General features: G+C 36.9%; 1 protein-coding gene across 1 annotated transcript in view; it reads right to left on the bottom strand.

The window, feature by feature from the left end:
* Window positions 1-20,175, bottom strand: part of ALK (ALK receptor tyrosine kinase) — a 650,975-nt gene that overhangs the window by 63,153 nt on the left and 567,647 nt on the right. The window lies entirely within an intron of this gene.

Raw genomic sequence — 20,175 nt, 5'->3', positions numbered from 1 at the left:
AACGCAAGAATCATCCCTTAATGCTCCCCAGTTAATGTAAAATCTACAGATAACAAATTATTAGCTCCTAATTTACACTGATGGAGAAAAATGATACCATGAAGCAATTAAAACTTAATTGCAATTGCTTTTAGCTATATTTGTGTGATTTGGGTTCCCCCTCCATTGTGACTCGCATTTTAATTTTTTAAAGTTCAGCTGAATGCTTGAAAATGGCTTGAGAATGTCCTTTTTTCTCCCAGACTTTCAGGTGTTCAGGTACAAATTCTGAAAAGGAATTATAATTGTATTTATTTGAATGCAAATGCAGCATTCCCTGTGATCTGAGCCCCAAATAAAGCAGGTTTCCTGATTGTGGGGAAAGCGGTATTTACATTCAAGTAAGAACAGTTCCATGTCAGATCTCCAAAGCCCAAAGAATGATTGGTGGGCTCAGTATACAGACTTCCAACACCTGAAGAGGCCTTTAAAGTGTTCATTCCAAATTAAATTCAGTAGAATTTACTTTTAGAAAACCTGAATTTAGGACTGGACTGTGCTTTATTGAGGGTTTTTGTATTACTTTGATAGTGTTATACTATTTTATTGATTTTGCTATTCTCTTAAACATAATAAAAGGGTATGATAAAAAACTCCAAAATCAAGGATGAGAAATGCACAACTTGAAAAAGAACTACACATCTTTTTCAATCCACAGAGCCTATACCAATGGATATATCAAATTTTACATGCCACACTTAAACAAATATACATGAAAGAATAATGGACAAAATGGGCGCCCTAAATTTTTCAGGAACTTAAATCACAATGAAAATTATGTGATAACTATATGTTTATTATTTTGCCCTTCTTGGAGAACTGATATAATGGTAATAAATTAACCACTTTTAGAAAGAGTATCTTAATGTGAAGGCTTAGAACTTTCTTGTCCACACATCTGCTTCCAGAAATGGGAAATAAAGCCCATGAGACAGAAAAATGAGAAGAATTTGTAACTTTTAGAATTCCATTCTTAGGCTGAGATTTTTATTGCACTGAGATAGGCCTGTCCTATACAGTGACTCATTATGATATACCAGTGAAATAATTTTAGCACATTCAAGATGGAGCCAATGGATCTTAGAAGCTCCTACAATGACAGTACATGCTCTATATATTCTAATTATTGCATCCTCTGTGCTTTTCTTAACATTGAATCCATTCTTTTATCCAACAAAACTAAACTGTCCGTATTTTGAAGATCCAGAAGCCAGGATTTCATGACTCTGATGCCATGGGGCAGTGTTAATATGGTGATTAATAATTTCTCAAATAAGTGTTAGAGCTGAAGGGGACAATTTGTCATATACTTTCTATGTGATAGCCTTATGCTGTGGCAAGATTGCTTATAGCATCAGGCTATAAAGGATGTAATCCTGAACTGTAATATAAATGAAGCTTTGCATTACCTTCAGTGAGATGTCAAAGGCACTCCTGATGTCCCTAGTTTCATAATGCCTCAAGAGAAAGAATGAGAAACCATGTGGAAGAATCCAAGATTTTCATATTAATGGAGTAAAGATTCTGAAGTAGAATGCAAGCTACATTTCTTACTTGAACCTTTCCCTAGCCAACTTAATCTTTTTTGGAAAGTATTGCACTCTCACAGAAATTGATGTTCCTCTGTTTAACTGCAAATCAGAAAAACAGAGGGATATCCTGCCAGCAATCTCAAAGTCTTAACACTTTTCTGTCCCAGTAGGTTTGGACCAGCTGTAACAGAGCATATGTTAAATAAAATGAGCAAGCAAAAGTTTATATCAGGAATATTAAGAAACAGTTGCGTTATCTCTGGTGAAAAATTAAACATGTTCCCTCAAGTGGTAGCAAGTGACCTTGAAAAAAGATTTTTTTTAAGAAAAGAGAAAAATCATACAGCAAGAGAGAAGATTAAACAAGAAAAATTGAACTGTGAAGATTTATCCCCATGTCTCATTAAGAAATAAGGACAGTTTAATTGTTGTTTAATGAGTTTCCTATATCATGAGCTTATCCTTTACATTCTAAGTCTGACATTGCTTAATTCTTTACATTTTTTCTGACACTGCTAATTGGTGCCCAAACATAAAGTAAGAATGTGCTAAAAGATGCGTGACACCATTTCGTATTCACAAACCTGTACTCCTAAATATTCGTGACCTTCAAGCCTGAAAGAACTTGCAACACTTTTTATGCCAGACATATCATTAAGACAGCTAATCAGACATAAATAATGTAATGTATATAAAAAAGTTAGGCACTATATCCAATTATTCGTACTAATTATTTTGAACTACTAGTAATGGTCATTGCTTGATGTAAATAGCAACCATTAGACAGTACTGGGCCATTGACAAAAATATTATAAGAAATTATAAGATAATTTCTATCTTTTTTGTGCTGTTACAAAATCACCTGATAATGATGCCAAAGAAATATTTCTTCTTCTGTTAATAATTTTATTGAATCCTTTATTGAAAAACAATTCTGGAGAAGCATTGCTTCATAATACCTTTAGTATTATTTCAAACTGAATTTCCTATTTTTCTTTCTTATGTTTAATGTTGGCTCAAATATCCACCTTATTCTGAACAGGACCTGTGGCCACAAGATGTTGGTCAGATGACAATTTTGTGAGGGTCTCTTATCTACCTCTAAGGACCACTATCATCCCCATCATTTCATATACTACCTTTAAAAATTACTTTTCATACTTGTTTTTGTAGATTTGTATTCAAGTATCTTCAACAGGGGGTCGGGAAGTAATATCCAGCAGGGGCTGTGGTATAATTCAAACACATCTAAATTTTCTTTTCTTTTTGAAATGCTAAATAGGATCCACCTATATGAAGAGGCTGATAGGTCCCTGATTCCCTCAATCCAGTTTTGACCTCTCTTGGCAGACAGCAGCTTCTCAGAACTTAAGATGTCCTTACTATCCAAGATCCTGGGAAGAACATCTGGAGCCTTTCCCTCATAAAATATGTGTTCTTCTACCTTGCCTTGTGAAACATCTCCAAGAATATGCCAATGCGGACACTGACCAGTATAAAGAATTAGAGACTTGGTGGGAACAGGGCCAGTCCTACATTGGGCAAAGGAAAATAAATAACCTCAGGAGCTAACAACATCAGACTTTTATTGTAACTTTCATTTTATATGCTATACTGTACTTAGCCTAGGTAAATGTGGTTATCGAGCAGTTGGAAAATAAAAATACATCCAAATTAAAACTGAAATAGATTACCATTTCTCTTTTCCAGTTTTGGAAAGGTATGTGCCCCATCCCCATACATAACTATTAATATGTATATGAAGTTTATATCTTAGTCTGAATACAAGTGTGAAGGAAAGGCTTTTGCCACAGATTGGTTTAATTCACTTTCCCTCTACCAAGAAATTTACATAGAACCCACACTGATCTAAAAGCTTTATTAAATGTAGCATTTGCCTGAAGCTTTAAGCATATCAAACATCCAATGCTTCTTTAAACACAGCCTATGATACTTTGGAGAAGGAAGAAGTCATTTCCAGTAAAAATCAATATTTCTCTTTTGTGTATTATTGATTTTTTTTTCACTCATTCCTCCAAGAACCGAGGAAAAGAAATTTGCAGGGTGTTCACGCACAAGCCATTAAAACATCATACAGAATAGTTTCTATAGGTTGCTACATGTTTGGGGGTAATTCTCAGCACAGCTTTTGATCTCCATAGATGAAAGAAGCCATGGTGAAATGGAACCCCTTTAACTAGAGACCCTGGTGTAGCATTTTCCATCTGCAGACAACATAATGCTGTTCTGCATTGCATTGGCAAATGAATGTGTTTCCCTTTGTTCTGTATTGCAGAACAGAGAGATACATCAATTGGATAATCCTGTTATCTGAAGCATGCCTGCAAATTGTAAAATCCAGCTAAATTTAAGCCAAGTTGCTGGATATATAATCAATTGCTCAACTGTTCAGAAGAAATACTGATATAGCAAAGGGGGCGGGGTTGTCTTGAAGTTAAGCATAATTCTGAAAAATCCAGGTGCAAATTAGCCTCCAACAAAAATACACTTCAAGTAAGGATTTTCTTCTGTCACTTTGTTTGGATCTGTTGCTCTTTTTATGGCTTCAGGCATGATTTGTATATATGATTCCTGCTATATAAGATGATATTTTTTTATTCATTCATTTTACCCTAAGCAGTCATAGGACATTATTTGTCCACTGGGCAAAAAGTTTGCATATTATCTCATGATATCTACACGCAGAAACACTATCTCACTACAGACCTTGGCAGCATGAAAAAAAAGACAAATTATTTGGATTATTTGTATCATCTGTTGAACAGAAAGCTGAAGAGCTGAATAGAACTTAGCCCAGCATTTCAGTGGTTTGCCCCCTATAATCAGCCCTGGCAACATGTACTTTTTAAAGGGATTAAAGCTGATGCAATTTATCACTTAGAAATGGTAGATTTCAGCCAAAGAAATATTGCAGCCAGCTAAACTATATTCATTCCACCTCTGCAAAGTCCTCAGTGGATTGTGATGTCAGGAGACTTCTAGGTGATGAGTTTTTCTATCATCCAAGTCATCCAATCTCACAATTAAAACAATTTTCTGATATTTGAGGATGTAAGAGTCCATTGAAACAAGCATTTTCACTCGCTTTCATGTTTACAGCAACTGATAAAATATATCACACTTTATCCTTCCTTGTTAATATTGAACACACAAAAAAAGTCTCATTTTGGGTTCATTTGCTGTACAAAGACTATTTTATCTTGCACCAAAACTCAAATTCTTCCTTTTTATTGCTGAAAACATCCTTGTATGTCCACTATAGCAGCATATCTTCAGATACCACAATTTTGTATAGAGCCCCTTTATGTAATGCTGCCAATGCAGGCATGATGGAATAATTATAGAACAAAGCATTGCCTCCCAGGAAACTGCAAATCATGATAGGTGAAAATAAGAGGATCTTATTTTCAACAGAGGGATAGTTTCAAGATCACATAAAGTGATTGTACCACTTTATGCTGTACTGGTGAGACCTCACTTAGAATACTGTGTCCAATTCTGTTTACCACAATACAAAAAGAAAAAAGAAAAATTGAGACCCTAGAAAGAGTTCAGAGAAAAACAACAAAAATAATAAGGGGTCTAGAGGTTAAACTATATGATGAATGACTGAGGGAAGTAGTAAGTCTATTCTAAGAAAGAGAAAGGTTAGGGGAGATATGATAGCATTCTTCCAATATTTGAGGGACTTCAAAGCACCTGAGGAACAAGGACAAGAAATAACAGATGGAAGATTATTAAAGAGAGATCCAACCTAGAACTAAGAAGAAATTTCCTGACAGTGAGAACAATTAATTAGTGGAATGGCTTGCCTCCAAAAGTTGTAAGTGCTCCATCACTGGAAGTTCAAGAAGAGACTGAAACAGCCATTTATCTGGAATGGTATAGGATCTCCAACTATGTTCAGGGGGTTGGACTAGAAAACCTTCAAGGTCCCTTCCAGCACTATTATTCTATGTTCTGTGATTTCTACTTTTGCGAAGTAAGAAGGATCAAGTGCTATTTTTTTTTTTGTTATGGTCCCAATTCTCAGAAATTAGATTTATCCCATGTTTAACAACATTCCAGAGGACAGTAAAAACCGAACTCATCTGAAACACAATTGGAAACTAATTACTCACATCAATAATTGTTATTGCAATTGTTGTTTTATTATTTTTGCTGGATTAGATGACAATGCTTCCATCAAGATTATTAGGATTAGGCCATTTATAATTATAAATTATTCAACGTATACCATAGATATTTTAACTTGTAACTGTATTATTGTTGATGTTTTAACTGTTGGGTTTTTATAAATATCAAGAAATTTCAGATAATCAGCTTTATACAAATGGAATTGATTAATAATAATAATAATAATAATAATAATAATAATAATAATAATAATAATAATAATAATAATAATAATTTTATTTCTATACCGCCCTTCTCCCGAAGGACTCAGGACGGTGTACAGCCAATTTAAAAACACAAGACACAACAATAATTAAAAATTAAAATAATTAAATAGATTTGGCCGATTTAAAACCCCAAAAATTTAAAATACCCCAACTTAAAATTATTAAGTTGATATATGTATTCATGCATGTCTGCAAGAGAAAAATACTCTTTCCCATGAAGTGGCTTAAAATGAATTTCAATTTCAGGTAGATGTTAAAATGATTTGTCCCTTGAAGTCAATATCATAATTTACATCACTTATAGGCTTTAAGAATTAACACTGCACCCTAAATTTCTTAACCAGCTTCACATGATTTATATTGTAGATATCACCAAACATCTGGAAGAAATATGTCCTGGAATTAAAGAAAGCCCAGGAACATGTTGCTGATGAAAAGCAGCTGGTTAACAACTCCCCTCTCACCTCAACATATTGAAAAAGCAAGTAGCCAAGAATCAAAGTTACAAGATATTGCAATAGCAGTCCCCACTTGGAATCTATTCATGTAATTCTCAGCTGTCAAAAAGTCACTTGCAGAGACTTAAGAGAGGCAATGTAAAAGCACAATTATATGTATTGGAACAAATCAAGTTGTACCCAGCCCAGCCATTGATCAGGAATCTAATAATTCTAACGACAGCCTTGAGAGAACCTATGTGCAGTTGGCACTGTTACCTCAGCAGGCCTTCAGGGACGTGGAAATTTCCACAGGAAACACCCAATATCTCTGAGGTACCACCCAATATCCTTGGAATGCCATCAAGGGAGGTGGTTGACTATTTCTGTGCTTCTTTATCTTATCTATAGAGTGCCGGCTTCTCTGTATAATGAAGTAAACAATTTAGCAAGCATATACATATACGTGTCACAGTTATGTGACACTTTAGGGTTCCCTCCTACTTTGAGGGGCCCATCTTTATTTAGCTGAAAAAAATGTGTACCACTTATTGAGGCAAATATCTGGACTCTGTCTTTATTTCTACCAAGCCACACCTGAGACCAGCAAAACCCAACTGCCTCCCATAGGGCTTATCAGATTCTTTAACAAAAGTAGTAAGCCAAACTTTAAAGCAGTGCCTGACCCATATGGTGACCCACAACAGTACCCCCCCTACCAGATTGCCTCTCAGCATCAGGACTTCCATGGAGCTATCAGAGTTAACAATAACTATCTGGCAGTCCTGCTCAACATCTACCATAACTTGCAAAATAGAGCATGGTTAATGTACAGAGTTGCTTAAACAACTGTAAGTATTTTAAGATTAATTTTAGAAAACTTAATCTGACCTACAGGGAGAAACAACATATATTCAGCGGGAGTAGAAAGTAATTTCGCTGCTCAAAAATGTGAGCGTGCTACTATAAGGAGAACAGCAACAGGCATCTTAACTGTGCTTCATAGGTCTAAGTACATTAACATAAGTACTTCTGAGTCAACAGTTAATTAAGGAGATTTATTCAAGGAAAGCTTTATTAAGATTAGAAAATGCATTACGTAATTACATATTGCTTGAACCTAATATTACCTGGCAAAAATCATTCTCTAACAGACTTTCCCCATCCCAGGAAAAAACATAATATAACTTTGAAACGTTATTACTTAGTATGCCTTTTCTTGGTGGCATAAACTTTCTTAGACACATTATACCTTTTTTCCAATACAGTAGCCAAAAGATACTAATCTGATCCAGCCTCTTCCTATTAACATTCAAACTGGATGATCTCACACTTATTGGTCTCAACATGAAATGGGGCAGCCCATAAAAAAGGCATCAGATCAGGGGTGAAATCCAGCAGGTTCTTACAGGTTCTGGAAAACCGGTAGTGGAAATTTTGAGTAGTTCTGAGAACCGGCAATACCACCTCTGGCTGGCCCCAGAGTGGGCTGGGAATGAAGATTTTGCAATATCCTTCCCCCAGGAGTGGAGAGGGAATGGGGATTTTGCAGTATCCTTCCCCTGGAGTGGAGTGGGAATGGAGGTTTTGCAGTATCCTTCCCCTGCCACACCCACCAAGCCACACCATGCCCACCAAGCCACACCACAGAACCAGTAGTAAAAAAATTTGGATTTCACCACTGCATCAGATTATATATACATCTCCCCCTGGAAATGTAGGGGGAGATGAATTTAACATCATCACAAATGGCAAACCAAGAATTTGTGCTCAGTGAACTTCCAGGGTCTATGTGGAATGTGAGAGCGGTTGAAGGCCAAGGTTGCAGGAAAAAGAAAAAGAAAGATTGTGTGTGTTGAGTCAGATGTGCTCTACTTCAGCTTCTACCAATGTATAATACAGCCATATGCAGATCACACGGGGGATGAGTAGGATATGAAGATGCTTTAGATGTACCTGTAAAACTCCACCTAGCTTTTTTAATGAATTTAGGAAATGTAAGAAAATTTTAGCTGAGCATATTTTGTTATATTAATGCCTTTGCACATAAACCAATATTTAGGAAAGGAGGTTTTATACTTTATTCCCAACCTCAATCCCAGTAAAGTGCTGAGAAGTAATAAATAAGTAATTGTAGGTCTATGCAATTAAATTACTTATTATTTGTTTTCTATGTGTATTTTCTTAATTCCAATTTTGTTGCTAGAGACGTCATAATAATAAAAAGACGTGCCATTTAATTCCTGGAAAAAAGGATGAACATTGTGTCCCAGACAAATAGCTAGACAAAATATATCCCAATAATTTACAACAACCGTCTAACACAGTAAAGAAGAAACTTTTCATTTGTGTTGTTCCTGGTTAATGGCATCTCTGTGTGCAATGGAGTGGGACCTAGCACATTAACTTTTTTCCTCAATAAGTTGGAAAAAGGTTAATGATGGAAGGAAACACGGAAGATGGCCTTCAAGCTTGCGATGGATCTGCAGGAAGGCTGAAGATATCTATATCTATATAATATATTGTTACACAGCAATAAATAGTCAAATGGAGAGACTGGGAAGAAACACAATAATGAAGAATATAATGGGTCTTTCTACTCTGTGGAAATTAAATGGTTTTGTTAGTTGAGCAAAAGAAGACCAAAGGCAGTGAAGGAAATTGCAGAGAAGTTAAATGAGTCATGTATGTCAACCCTCATTGCACAGGATATTAGAAACATCCACACCCCAGACCTTGGTGGTGGTGGGGGAATGTAATCTGAAGAATTCTTAATTTGCAAGTTGGGTGGCCATGAACAATGATTAAATAAAGAACTGACCTCTGTTAATTAGAAGTGAGAAAGACCATTTGAGCCGACAAATAGAAAAAGCAAAAGCAAAGAGGCACAGGAGTGAAGGCACAGGAGCATGCCAGTCAAACAGAGGCAGTGAACTGTCTGGTTGTGTTTTTTATTTCTTTGTGATGTATATTTTGCTTATCTGCTGGGAAGGCACTCACTATTTTAAACTAATGCCATTTTGATCTGTGCTGTTGAATCAAAGGAGCTGTGCTAATTGCTTTCAAGAGTGTTTTTGCTCTTCCTTTTTCCACTGTGCTGTTCTCTCCTCTGATTCCTCTGTAACCTGGCTCTAATTTCTCATCCAGCCGCCGCCGCCTCTCCCCTCCCTCCCTTTTCTTTCTTACTTGTATATAGCTGCCAATCTTATGTTGAACTCTGGGCAGCTTCCAGTCAACAATTAAAACATTAGTTGAAAAAAAAAAGTAAAACATAAAACTGTTAAAACCATTAATGCTGAAAACATGGCATCGAAGTTAAACTTCCAAACTCCTCATTAAGTTCTCTTATCTGCTTCATCCCATTCCAATGTTTAGGGCAGGAGTCTCCAAACTTGCCAGCAAAGCAAAGCTGGCTGAGGAATTCTGGGAATTGAAGTCCACAAGTATTTAAGTTGCCAAGTTTGGAGACTCCTGGTTTAGGGGAAAAGCCAGGACTTAAGTGCTTTATGGAAGACTAGGAGGGTAGAGGTAAATTTCAAAGGAAAGGATCATAGGACTTCATAGGACAGGGGCTTCCTAGGTCCTGTGAGATGGCAATGTTCAAGTGAAACATTACAAAGGAACATTCCCACCCTATCTGATCTGGTAGGATGGGTAGCTGTCCTTAGGGAGAGGCAATCCCTCAGATAATTTGACCCTGTTCCTTATAGAGCTTTAAAAGTAATAATCAGTGCCTTGAATTACACCTGGAATGAAACTAGGAGGCAGTGCAGCTTGCACAGCAGAGTGTTATATGGGTAAACCTAGGGGTACCCATCACTGTGCATGCTCCTGCATTCTGGACAGTTATAGCTTCCAAGTAGTCTTTAAGGACAACTCCATTGCACCTTTGCAGTAATCCTAATGGGAAATGATCAAAGCATGAGGGACTGTGTGCAAGGCTTCCTGGTTCGAGACAGAGCTCAACTGCTGCTTCAGATTAATTTGTTCAAAGCCCCTGCCCCCCTGCCATGGCTACCCCCTGTTTCTCAAAGCAGGATCCAAGGATCCAGGAGAACCGCCCAAACTGTACACTAACTTTGTCCATGGAAGTGCTACCTCATCTGGGCCTGGAGGGGGTAACAACCCATAGCGCTCTATCTTGCCAGGATTGAGTTGGGGCTGAGATATGTCCATGATATGTCCATGATAGAGGCCTGATGGCAGTCTCCCCCAAACCAAGATCATGATGCTACCTGGAGACAAAAATCAGAGCTAATGTGTGACCCTGTGTGAGTAGAGTCATGGACAAGTTGGCCAGATCCATGGCTGCCATGGTGTCCCTGAATTCCCATACTACCTCAGAGCCCAGACTGAGAGGAAAGGCAGCAACCCCAGAATCATAAAACTGGCAAACTTCACTGCCAGTCCACACAGAGTCCAGGAGCATGGACAGTGATGCTTTTACACTACTGGAAGGAAGGTAAGTGAGCAATCATCTCCATTGATCCCTATGGCCCAACCTCACAAAAAGGGTCTCACATCTGGCAATGTCTGAGACAGAGCCCCCAGTGGCCACTAGAGACTCCCAAAAGACAACAGCCACTCCCCCATCCCTGCCATGGAGTTGGAATTGGGCCACACATGAAACCCCAAAGGGCACATTTCAGAGAGGGGAACACTTCCCCCCCCCATTGCCCAAACAGGTTTCAATGATACAGGCCAGGTCAGTATTCTTATCTACAATTAATGAATTATCAGCAGGCAGAATCCATCCTGACCATATTCCTCATTACATTTCAATATATGTTAATGGTTGTTATGCATGTTGTTATGAATATTACTATAGTTTTGGAGATTATTGTTTCATTAAGAGCAAAACCTGCATTCCTGATCCTGGATGAAATGGGAAATACATAGAATCTTGACTTCATGTAGTGTCTATAGAAAGCCAGGCTGTTCATCATAGAGGTTCTGTAGTAAGAGCTGACTTTTTGTGCATTTCCTAATATCTCTATCATTCTCCTTTAACCACCCAGTATTTTTAGGCCAGTTAGCTATTGTATAATCATCATTGGGCAAAATGATTTTTCACCAATGCCTCCATGATTTTATTTTCATTTTGTCCCTAGACCATAATCGAGATAGTATTGAGTCACTGTTAGCTGAATTGAATCAGAATAGCATTTCCTTCTTATTCTATCACCATCCAAAAGCCGCTTTAAGAGTTGCAAAATCTGATAGTATTTCCATTCCAGTATTTTGGAGGGAAGTCAGCAGACTGGCAGGGAGTGGGAACCAAGGCAATAAAGATGGAGTAGAATCATCAATGTGAACAGCAAATTTTATGCCTATATAGTTTGTTGCCAATTCAAGATGGATGGGTAGCATTGTAATATGGTCGTGGAGAAAAACACTTAGACAGCTGAAGTCACATCTAAGACTAATGCATCTAACACTTCCACCACAAATGCTTTTTGGATTAAAACTGGTCACTGACTGAGTTAACTGCCACTTTATATAGAAATCCAATTCTGCAGACATCTTTATTGCATTATGCCAACAGTTCAGTTAGCATAATTACATGCAAAGAGCCAACAAATGCAATTTTATTGTAATTAATATTTGCTCTGCTGTTCCTTTCAGCTCCTTCATCTGATTAACTCATGTGACTCACAATCTTTCCCAGGAAATGCCATTTGCCTGAAAAAGGATCTACTTTCTGATAGACTCTGTGGGAGCCATTCTGCTGGCAGAAGCTGGAAGGGAAAAGTTAGCAAGGAGAAAGAAAAAGAAGTAACAATAATATTACACACAGAGAGATATATATATGTGTTTGTGTGTGTAATATTATGTATGTATGTCATGTATATGTATATGTATATGTATATGTATATACATATATATATGTATATGTTATACATACATAATATTACATTCACAAACTCATGGACATCAGAACTGATGTTGGTCACAGGTGATAAATGAAACTTATAATCATTAACCAAAGACACAGAATTTGACAAGTTTTCAATAGATTGGAAGTAAATAGTAGAAAAAAGGCCTGTTCTAATTACTACATATTTAATTGTAAAGCCTAGCATTTAAGCAGGATAAATGATTAGCGGAATGATTAAAGTAGCAAGCTAGAAACTAGAAGATAGTAAATTCTAATTCTGTCATAGACATGAAGCCAGTTGGGTGACTTGGAGCCAGTCATTCCTTCTTAGCCCTAAGAAGGAGGCAATGGCAAAAAAAGTTCTGCAAATATCACCAAGAGTCAAGACCTAGTCAAAAGCGTTCAGGCATACCCCCAAAAAGAAAAAAGATGCAAACAAAAAGAATCAACATAAAGTGGAAATGAATATAGTTCATCAATATAAATGCTGAGAATCATTTTTCAGTGTCTTCAACTTTTAATGCCATAATAATGGCTCTGGAAAGGAAAGTTGTTAGTGTAAGAGGAGCAAAAGGCCAACTTTTTTAAAAAAATATTTTAAAGTCTGAGACAGCTTAAGAGGAAAAAAGGCACCTCAAACCAATATCTATACAACAAGAAAAAAAAAAGAAAATGATTCTTAAGGGTTTGGGGGATTTTAAGTGTCAGAATATCTTTACATCCTTGCTTTATTGGGAAAACAGTTATGATTTACTGCATCTATGTGCGGCAGGCCGAAGTCAAAGAAAATTCTGCCCAATTTATCTAGAGTTAAATTAGGCGCTACACGTATTGATTTGACCATTTCTCTATCCATTAATCTGGTTAAAAAAGACTTTATGAAAATCTTACTTTTGGCTGTTAACAGTTGCCAAGGTTTTAATATCCAGCACAGATATAACACTAATTATATATAGTGCTAAGTATAAAATTATTTCAGGCAATTTCAGTATCTTTGAAGTCACATTCATTCTTCCTTCCCAGACCCCTTTATGACAGCTTGAATGGCATGCATTTGGAATAACATTACCTCTAGCAATTTCAGTGCTATATATGGAGGATATGGCTGAGAAGAATAAATATGAATTCAAAGACACCAAAATTGCTAGAAGTAATGGTATTGTTGACAAATACATGGCCTGCAGATGGTACAGACGAGCTGCCTGCCAGCCACAACCATTGGCCCCCTTAGGGGAGTTGGCATACTTACACAGTTGAAACTAGGTTCCAGCTACTCCTGCCACTTTAGCTTGTTTGTGACCAAAGTGCCACACATTGTGCAAAGAAATGAAACTTCGGTTAGAATAAGGTGACCAACTTTTTTACAATGAGAAGGAGGAGACATGCGTGTGTGCTGTGTCGTGTTTCGGTAAGACGTAAACAAAGCCACTTGTGCACGGCGTACTCTTGCATGTGGCGCACTCTTGCGTATGGCACACTCTCTCAAAACAATTCTCCTGTGTGGAGCATGTGTCTCATAATTGCATCTCACCGAGCCTTGATGAATCGTTATGTCAAATACAAATTAAACTGGGATGTTGTTTTAAACTGGGGTGTCTTCAATTATCTAGGACCAGAGTGTTTAGTATATTTTAATTGGTTTTTTAACGTTTGTATTACATGTATTTTTATCGTTCGTTGTTCACCGCCCTGAGTCCCTCAGGAATAGGGCGGTATATAAATTTAATAAATAAATAAATAATAAATAAATACATCACATCACACACAACGGATCGGAACAGCATCGATCGAATACGGAGATTTACAGATTAGTCTTCAAATATCAAAAAGGAGGACATGTAGGAGGACACTTTTCGAGAGAGGACAGAACTGACAAAAGAAGGACGATTGGTCACCTTAGTTAGAAGCAGATGGAAAATTGAGAGATCGCTGATGATGACATCTGGGGTGGTGGGCGGGGCCTCCTGCCAGTTTTACTACCGGTTCTTGCGAATCAGTCCGAACCGGGGGCAACCCACCACCGATGTGGATGTGCCCTAACAGTAAAAATACCGATATAGACTACCTTGCTACTCAATCAGGAGATGAGAAGATGATAGGGAATTATTTATAAGAAGTCATATTAAAAAAGAGCATGAGGCACAGTTGATAAAGTAACACATATTAGAGCACAGCAATAATTATTTCTGAATGGAAAATACGATGTAGAAAAGATATGGTTACAAATTCCAGGCCTCATGCACATTCTAGGCCTCTACAACTCAGTTGTAATATTTTTATCATTTCTCTTAGTATGTTATCCAATTAACAACATAAATAAGAGGATGGATAACTTATTCCTATGTCTATTTGACATCCCCAACTCTAGTTCCATATAATAAAGTGGGAAGAAGCAGATTCTTATAAACATAAGTTTTTTTTTCATTTCTTGCAGTAAAGATTTAATCCCTGCATCAGACCACATAATACCCATTATCTTTCTACCAGAATTTACTTATATTAAAATTTCTCCATATGTCATTCCATCTTTAGTAAGCATTCACACAGGTTCATCTACTTATTCTAGATTTTTTTTTTTACCATTTTTGTTGGCAAATGTTGACTCTGTTTTCCCTGTCAAACACAACCATCTTGGTCTTTGATATATAAATGTTCAGCTGCACTTCAATACAAAATACAATCTGTCTCACATTTGTTTCAAATCATTCAGGTCCTCAGCCAACAGCACAACATCACCCGCATACTAAAATATCATCTGCATACTTTTACCTCCCCAACCAACACAGGATGACAATGTTCCTTATTATTAGACAACCATGTGGATGTTACATATCCTTCACTTATTTCCTCTTGCTGTTGAACCATTTGCTAAGAAAGTTGTTTATTCTCATGCATGCTTTATTTCCATCATATTGCTCTTACTGCACTCAGCAAGCAAAACATTCTATTATTCAAGCTGATTCACTTAAGCATGCACTTTCTCTGCAACGATAAAGTAAATATTTCTTCTCACGTTCATGCATTTATCAATCAGCTACTGAAGGGACAAAAAATTGTTTGCACAACCCCCACGAGGCATAAAAGCACCCTGAATTGCTTGGATTTTATGCTTGTACTGTTTTGATCAGAATTCTGATCAAAAGACCTTTTGTTAGACTTCTCTAAGGAAGCTGGAGCGGAAACACATAAGCAGGAATATCAAGGGCTGCATTTACTGTAGAAAACTGAATGAAGCCATTATGACAGTATTCCAGTGACTAATCTGTAATTAATAAATGCAAGCCCTATTTATAGTGTCTCGGGGCTTAAATGATTGTGCTATTTTCTTCCACCCATAGGAAAAATAATGGCCAGGAGGAATGGCTTCTATGTGTCTGTTGTTCTGTTGGCAGACAAATCTGGTATCACGCTGTGTCTCTGTGACCTTTGGAAAACTGAAATGAACACCTTTCAATGTGTGTCTACTAAATCTATACAGTAGTGTTTCCATTCAATCTTATTATCTTGACCTTTGAATAGGGGGAACAGTATCAGCTTTCTTCCTATTGTCAGACAGAGATGTAGTTTTCACACACATGATAAACAAGTCCCACAGCCACTCCATATGTAAATCAATCAATCCAGGGGTGGGTTCTACTTACCTTTACTACCGGTTTGCATCGGGAGAGCACACGCTTCTGCACATGCGCAGATCACCTATGATGACATCCGGGTCAATGGGCGGAGCCTCCCGCTGGTTTTACTACCAGTTCTTGTGAACTGGTCTGAACTGGGGGCAACCCACCACTGAATCAATCCATATTTTCACTTTTTTCCCAATTATACCATTTACATCTGCAGCCTTATTGGATATTGCAATATTTGCAATATTGCAAAATATTGAATATTTTCAATATTCCCCCAGTAGCTGTGACTCTTTTTATCATTTTTCCTATGCACTAACCTTCATAACAATCTTTTTAATTCTGCTCTTTGATTATCATGTGCAAATATCTAGAGTATTTCTTCCAGTTTTCTCTCACTTCAATTTTATCCGAAATTATTTTAGTATTTTCCTCAAAGACCTATGAGCAAGTATTTCTAAAAAAGGATATTAGTTAACTAGTTTATCTAAATGTCAAAACAGAATAGTCAAAAGGCATGTTTATTATGATCTATGAAAGGCACGACTTTCATGTAACCTACATCCTGTATCACTGTGATGTGAACATTAGTGAAGGGGAAAGGGCACTCTTCAAAATTTTGCTAGACAATAGAAAGCTGCTAGACAGTACTAAGAAAGGGCATATGTATCAAAATCAATTTATATAGATTTAGTGAACACATATCTAATATTCTTTTTCACTGTACAGTTTAGTTGGAGTATATTTAATTGTTTTAAAAAAATCCCTCATTCCTTACCATTGTCCTCTTTTCATGTGGTTTTCCTTTCATTATGTCTTCTTGGAGGGCAGTTTTGTATAATGATGTAGCTAGTTTGGTGTAGAGGTTAAGGTATTATTATTATTATTCTTGTGCCATATCTGTCATTGGATGTTGGTGATCATGTTGGCAATCCTATTTTTGTCAACAGCCGTATGAAAAAGTGCTGCTGAATTTTGTCCAAACTGGTCCCTTTTGAAGCCATGATGTTCTTTTTTTTCCTGGTCCTCATTTGCCTTCAATCTTTCCCTGGAGGATTAAGTGAAGGATGCCATATTTTTCTGGGTGTCGCATCACATGTCCAAAATATTCTAACTAGCTTTTTAATGGCTTTGATGATTTCCCTTTGCTTTCCCAGGTGGCTTATCACCTCCTCTTTTGTGATTTTGTTAACCCAGTTTATACATAACAACCATCCGTAAATCCACATTTCAAATGCTTCTAGTTTCTTCAAGTGGTTTTCTGTCAGAGACCAACTGTCTACTCCGTAGAGCGGGATAGAAAAGATGTAACATCTGACAAGCCTGATTTTCAGTCTTAGGCTTATGTCGTGACCTTTTTCATTTTGAAGAGTGCTGTTCAAGCTTTCTCTATCCTTGTCTTTACTTCAATGATCATGTCCCAGCTTTCATGTAAATTAAACCAAGGTATGTGGTATGTACCTCGGTTAAGGTACTAGGCTAAAAATTAGGAAGCTATAAGTCTTAGGCACAAAGTCAGTTGAGAGCCTTGGGCCAGTCATTCTCTTCCAGCCCTAGGAAACAGGTAATGACAGGCCACTTCTTGTCAAGAAAAATGCAAGGATTTGTCCAGGAGTGGGACTTGAAGGCCCACACATACCTACTTTTGTTAGGATATTTTAATGGCTAGCCAGTGGTAAGACCAAACCCCTCTCTATCTCACTGATTGGGGCTGTGGAGGATTTACCATTACCCTGGGCTCAAGATGGTTATTACAAGCCCATCCAACCCCACTTCCTACCTGCCATCCTGGAGAGGGAGAAAAAGGCTGGAAATTATTGGTGTTATTTAAGAATGTATAGACATGTAGACAGAAGTAACTCAGTTGATGTTCTGTTTATTTGATTTGTAATGCACTTCATCCCTACACAATGCTTATATTTAGTTGTCCACAAAGCTCTTAATGAAGATTTTCAGCAAAGTCCTTTGTTTAAGAGTAGGAGGAGTGGGTTAAACTTTCAGGTAATCTTAGCCAGGTTACTGGTTAGGATAGGAAACTAAGGGTAGGAATAACTGGAAATTTAAGTTATTATTTCTAGAAATAACCTATTCTTTAGGAATAATTTGCTCACAGAAATATAGGACCCTGTTCAGCTTCCTTGTGTAGTTTTTGTGGAAAGTTAAAAAATTGAGAAAAAGTATTTGGGGGAATGATAAATTTGGGATCGGCTCCTGTGTGGTGACACCATTGCAGTTTGGTTTACATTACATTATTTTCTGTTTGTTGTGTTGTTATTAATCTCTGCTTCTACAGTCAGAGGCCTTTAGATTGGAGTGACACTGAAATGTCAGGATTAAATAAATAGATAAATAAAGAAAAAGTGCAGTCATGTAATGGTAGTTTTGTTGTTCTGTTTTCTTTGAAGTTGAAGTGCAGCTGCAGTTGCACCATTATTTCATATTCTAACCCGCATGGCATTGCAAAATGTTTGCTGTAAGGTGGAATAAAGCTGTGAATATTGATTATGTTTAAAAAGAAAAAAAAAACTGCTGCTCTCTCTGTCTTTTTTTTCAAAGTAGATTTATTATATCTGATGAAATTTGTAAATGCCATGATAAAGGCTCCAAAGATAGATGCTACCTGCTGACTTCATGAGTAAAAGTGTTTGTCAAGGACTTTCAAAATAAAAAAGACCATCTGAAATGCTGCTTCATGGATCAATGGCATCAGATCTAGCAAGATAGGACAATATGGCTTCTTAAGCATTTGCTTGCATTTGCAATATATATCTTATGCAAAATGGATTCTGTATTATGTCACATTATACTGCTGCCATAGAACAGCAGGATAGTCTGTACTTGAAGTATCATTCTTCCCAGGAGCAATAAAGTAGGCTTGATATTTTTTCTTCCTGAAGTGCTTTCATTTATTATCATTTAATTGTGTCAGACTTCCAAAAAGCTGAGAGGAAAAGACCTCCATGCTACCTCAGACAACCATGAACACCTTTCTCTTTTAAGAATCAATTTTTACATTTATTTTTCATTTATGGAAAAGGTAACTGTTAGTCAGTTTCTATAAACCTTTTCTACATGGCAGATACAGACTTTGTCACAAGGTTCCTCAAACATAATCCAAAAGGAAAATTAATGTAGCAGAAATATTAAAATATCAGGTTCTGGTGATTTACTTGTTTTTTTCTTTATTTTTAATAGCTGGCATATTTCAAGACTGACCCGTTAGCTTGCACAATTGTAATAGCATGATAAAAGCATCTTATTTTGATGGTTGCTTTTCTACATCTCAGCATTAGCGGTGTCATGATGGTGCAATCAATGTTCTTATGTACATCAGGAGGAACTTCAAACACACTGTTGGTGCCACCATCTTGACTTTTTATGATTTTATTATCAAATTTTGCAGACATCTCTGGTGAGCATAGATCCAAATGCTCACTGTGACTGGAGGTTCTAAAAACTAGAGCTGGTCACAAGTGGTTTTTCAAAATATTTCACAAAAAAACTCTGACAATTTCTTAAGGGCAAGACTCTAGCTTAATGATAATAAGGTAGCAGCACCACTACCGAAAAAGTCCAGAAGTTCTCTCACAATGACTTCTTTCGAACCTGTGGATGACTGAATAAAGTATTGTGCGATCAAAAATGAGAGAATTACACATATATCTTGGTCATCTCATAACAAAACAAACACAAGAATAGTATAGTCTACTTTACCCATGAATTCACTTGTACCGGGGAAATTCTTCTGAAATGTTCTCTTCTCAAACTGAATGAAAATTGATCTAAAAACTATAGAAAATTTCTCTGTTATCAGCCTGAGACAATCACTTGACTTCACATTAAGGAAGGATTCAGAATAGACCTTGAGACTTTAAGGAACATCTGGGCAGGAAATAGTGACTTTAGAGAACATCTGGTCAGGTGTTTCTTCTGCGTGAACTTGCACTGTTGTCAATGTAAATCACAATATAATATTTGCTTTCAGAGTTGTTTATTTGCACTTAGCTTATTTTTATGCTGAAATTTAGGGCATGTTTTATTGTTTGATATTTGTTGACCTTTTTTAATTCTTGCAAACTGTTCTAGGAGCTTTTGCTGAAGAGTAACTAGTATATAAGTTATAAATAAATAAGCACCTTATCTGTAACTCTTGATGTTATTTTGCTGCTTACTCCTTCTTGTTGCCGACATCTAATTTTATCCTGTGGACAAGTAATTAGGCTGTTCTAGGGAAGTAAATAG

Source organism: Pituophis catenifer, unplaced genomic scaffold, assembly GCF_029215685.1.
Source record: "Pituophis catenifer annectens isolate HBS135680 unplaced genomic scaffold, rPitCat1.0.hap2 SCAF_1, whole genome shotgun sequence".
NCBI classification, from domain to species: domain Eukaryota; kingdom Metazoa; phylum Chordata; class Lepidosauria; order Squamata; family Colubridae; genus Pituophis; species Pituophis catenifer.
Note: the sequence above shows the minus strand (reverse complement) of the source record. Positions and strands in the feature narration are given on the sequence as shown.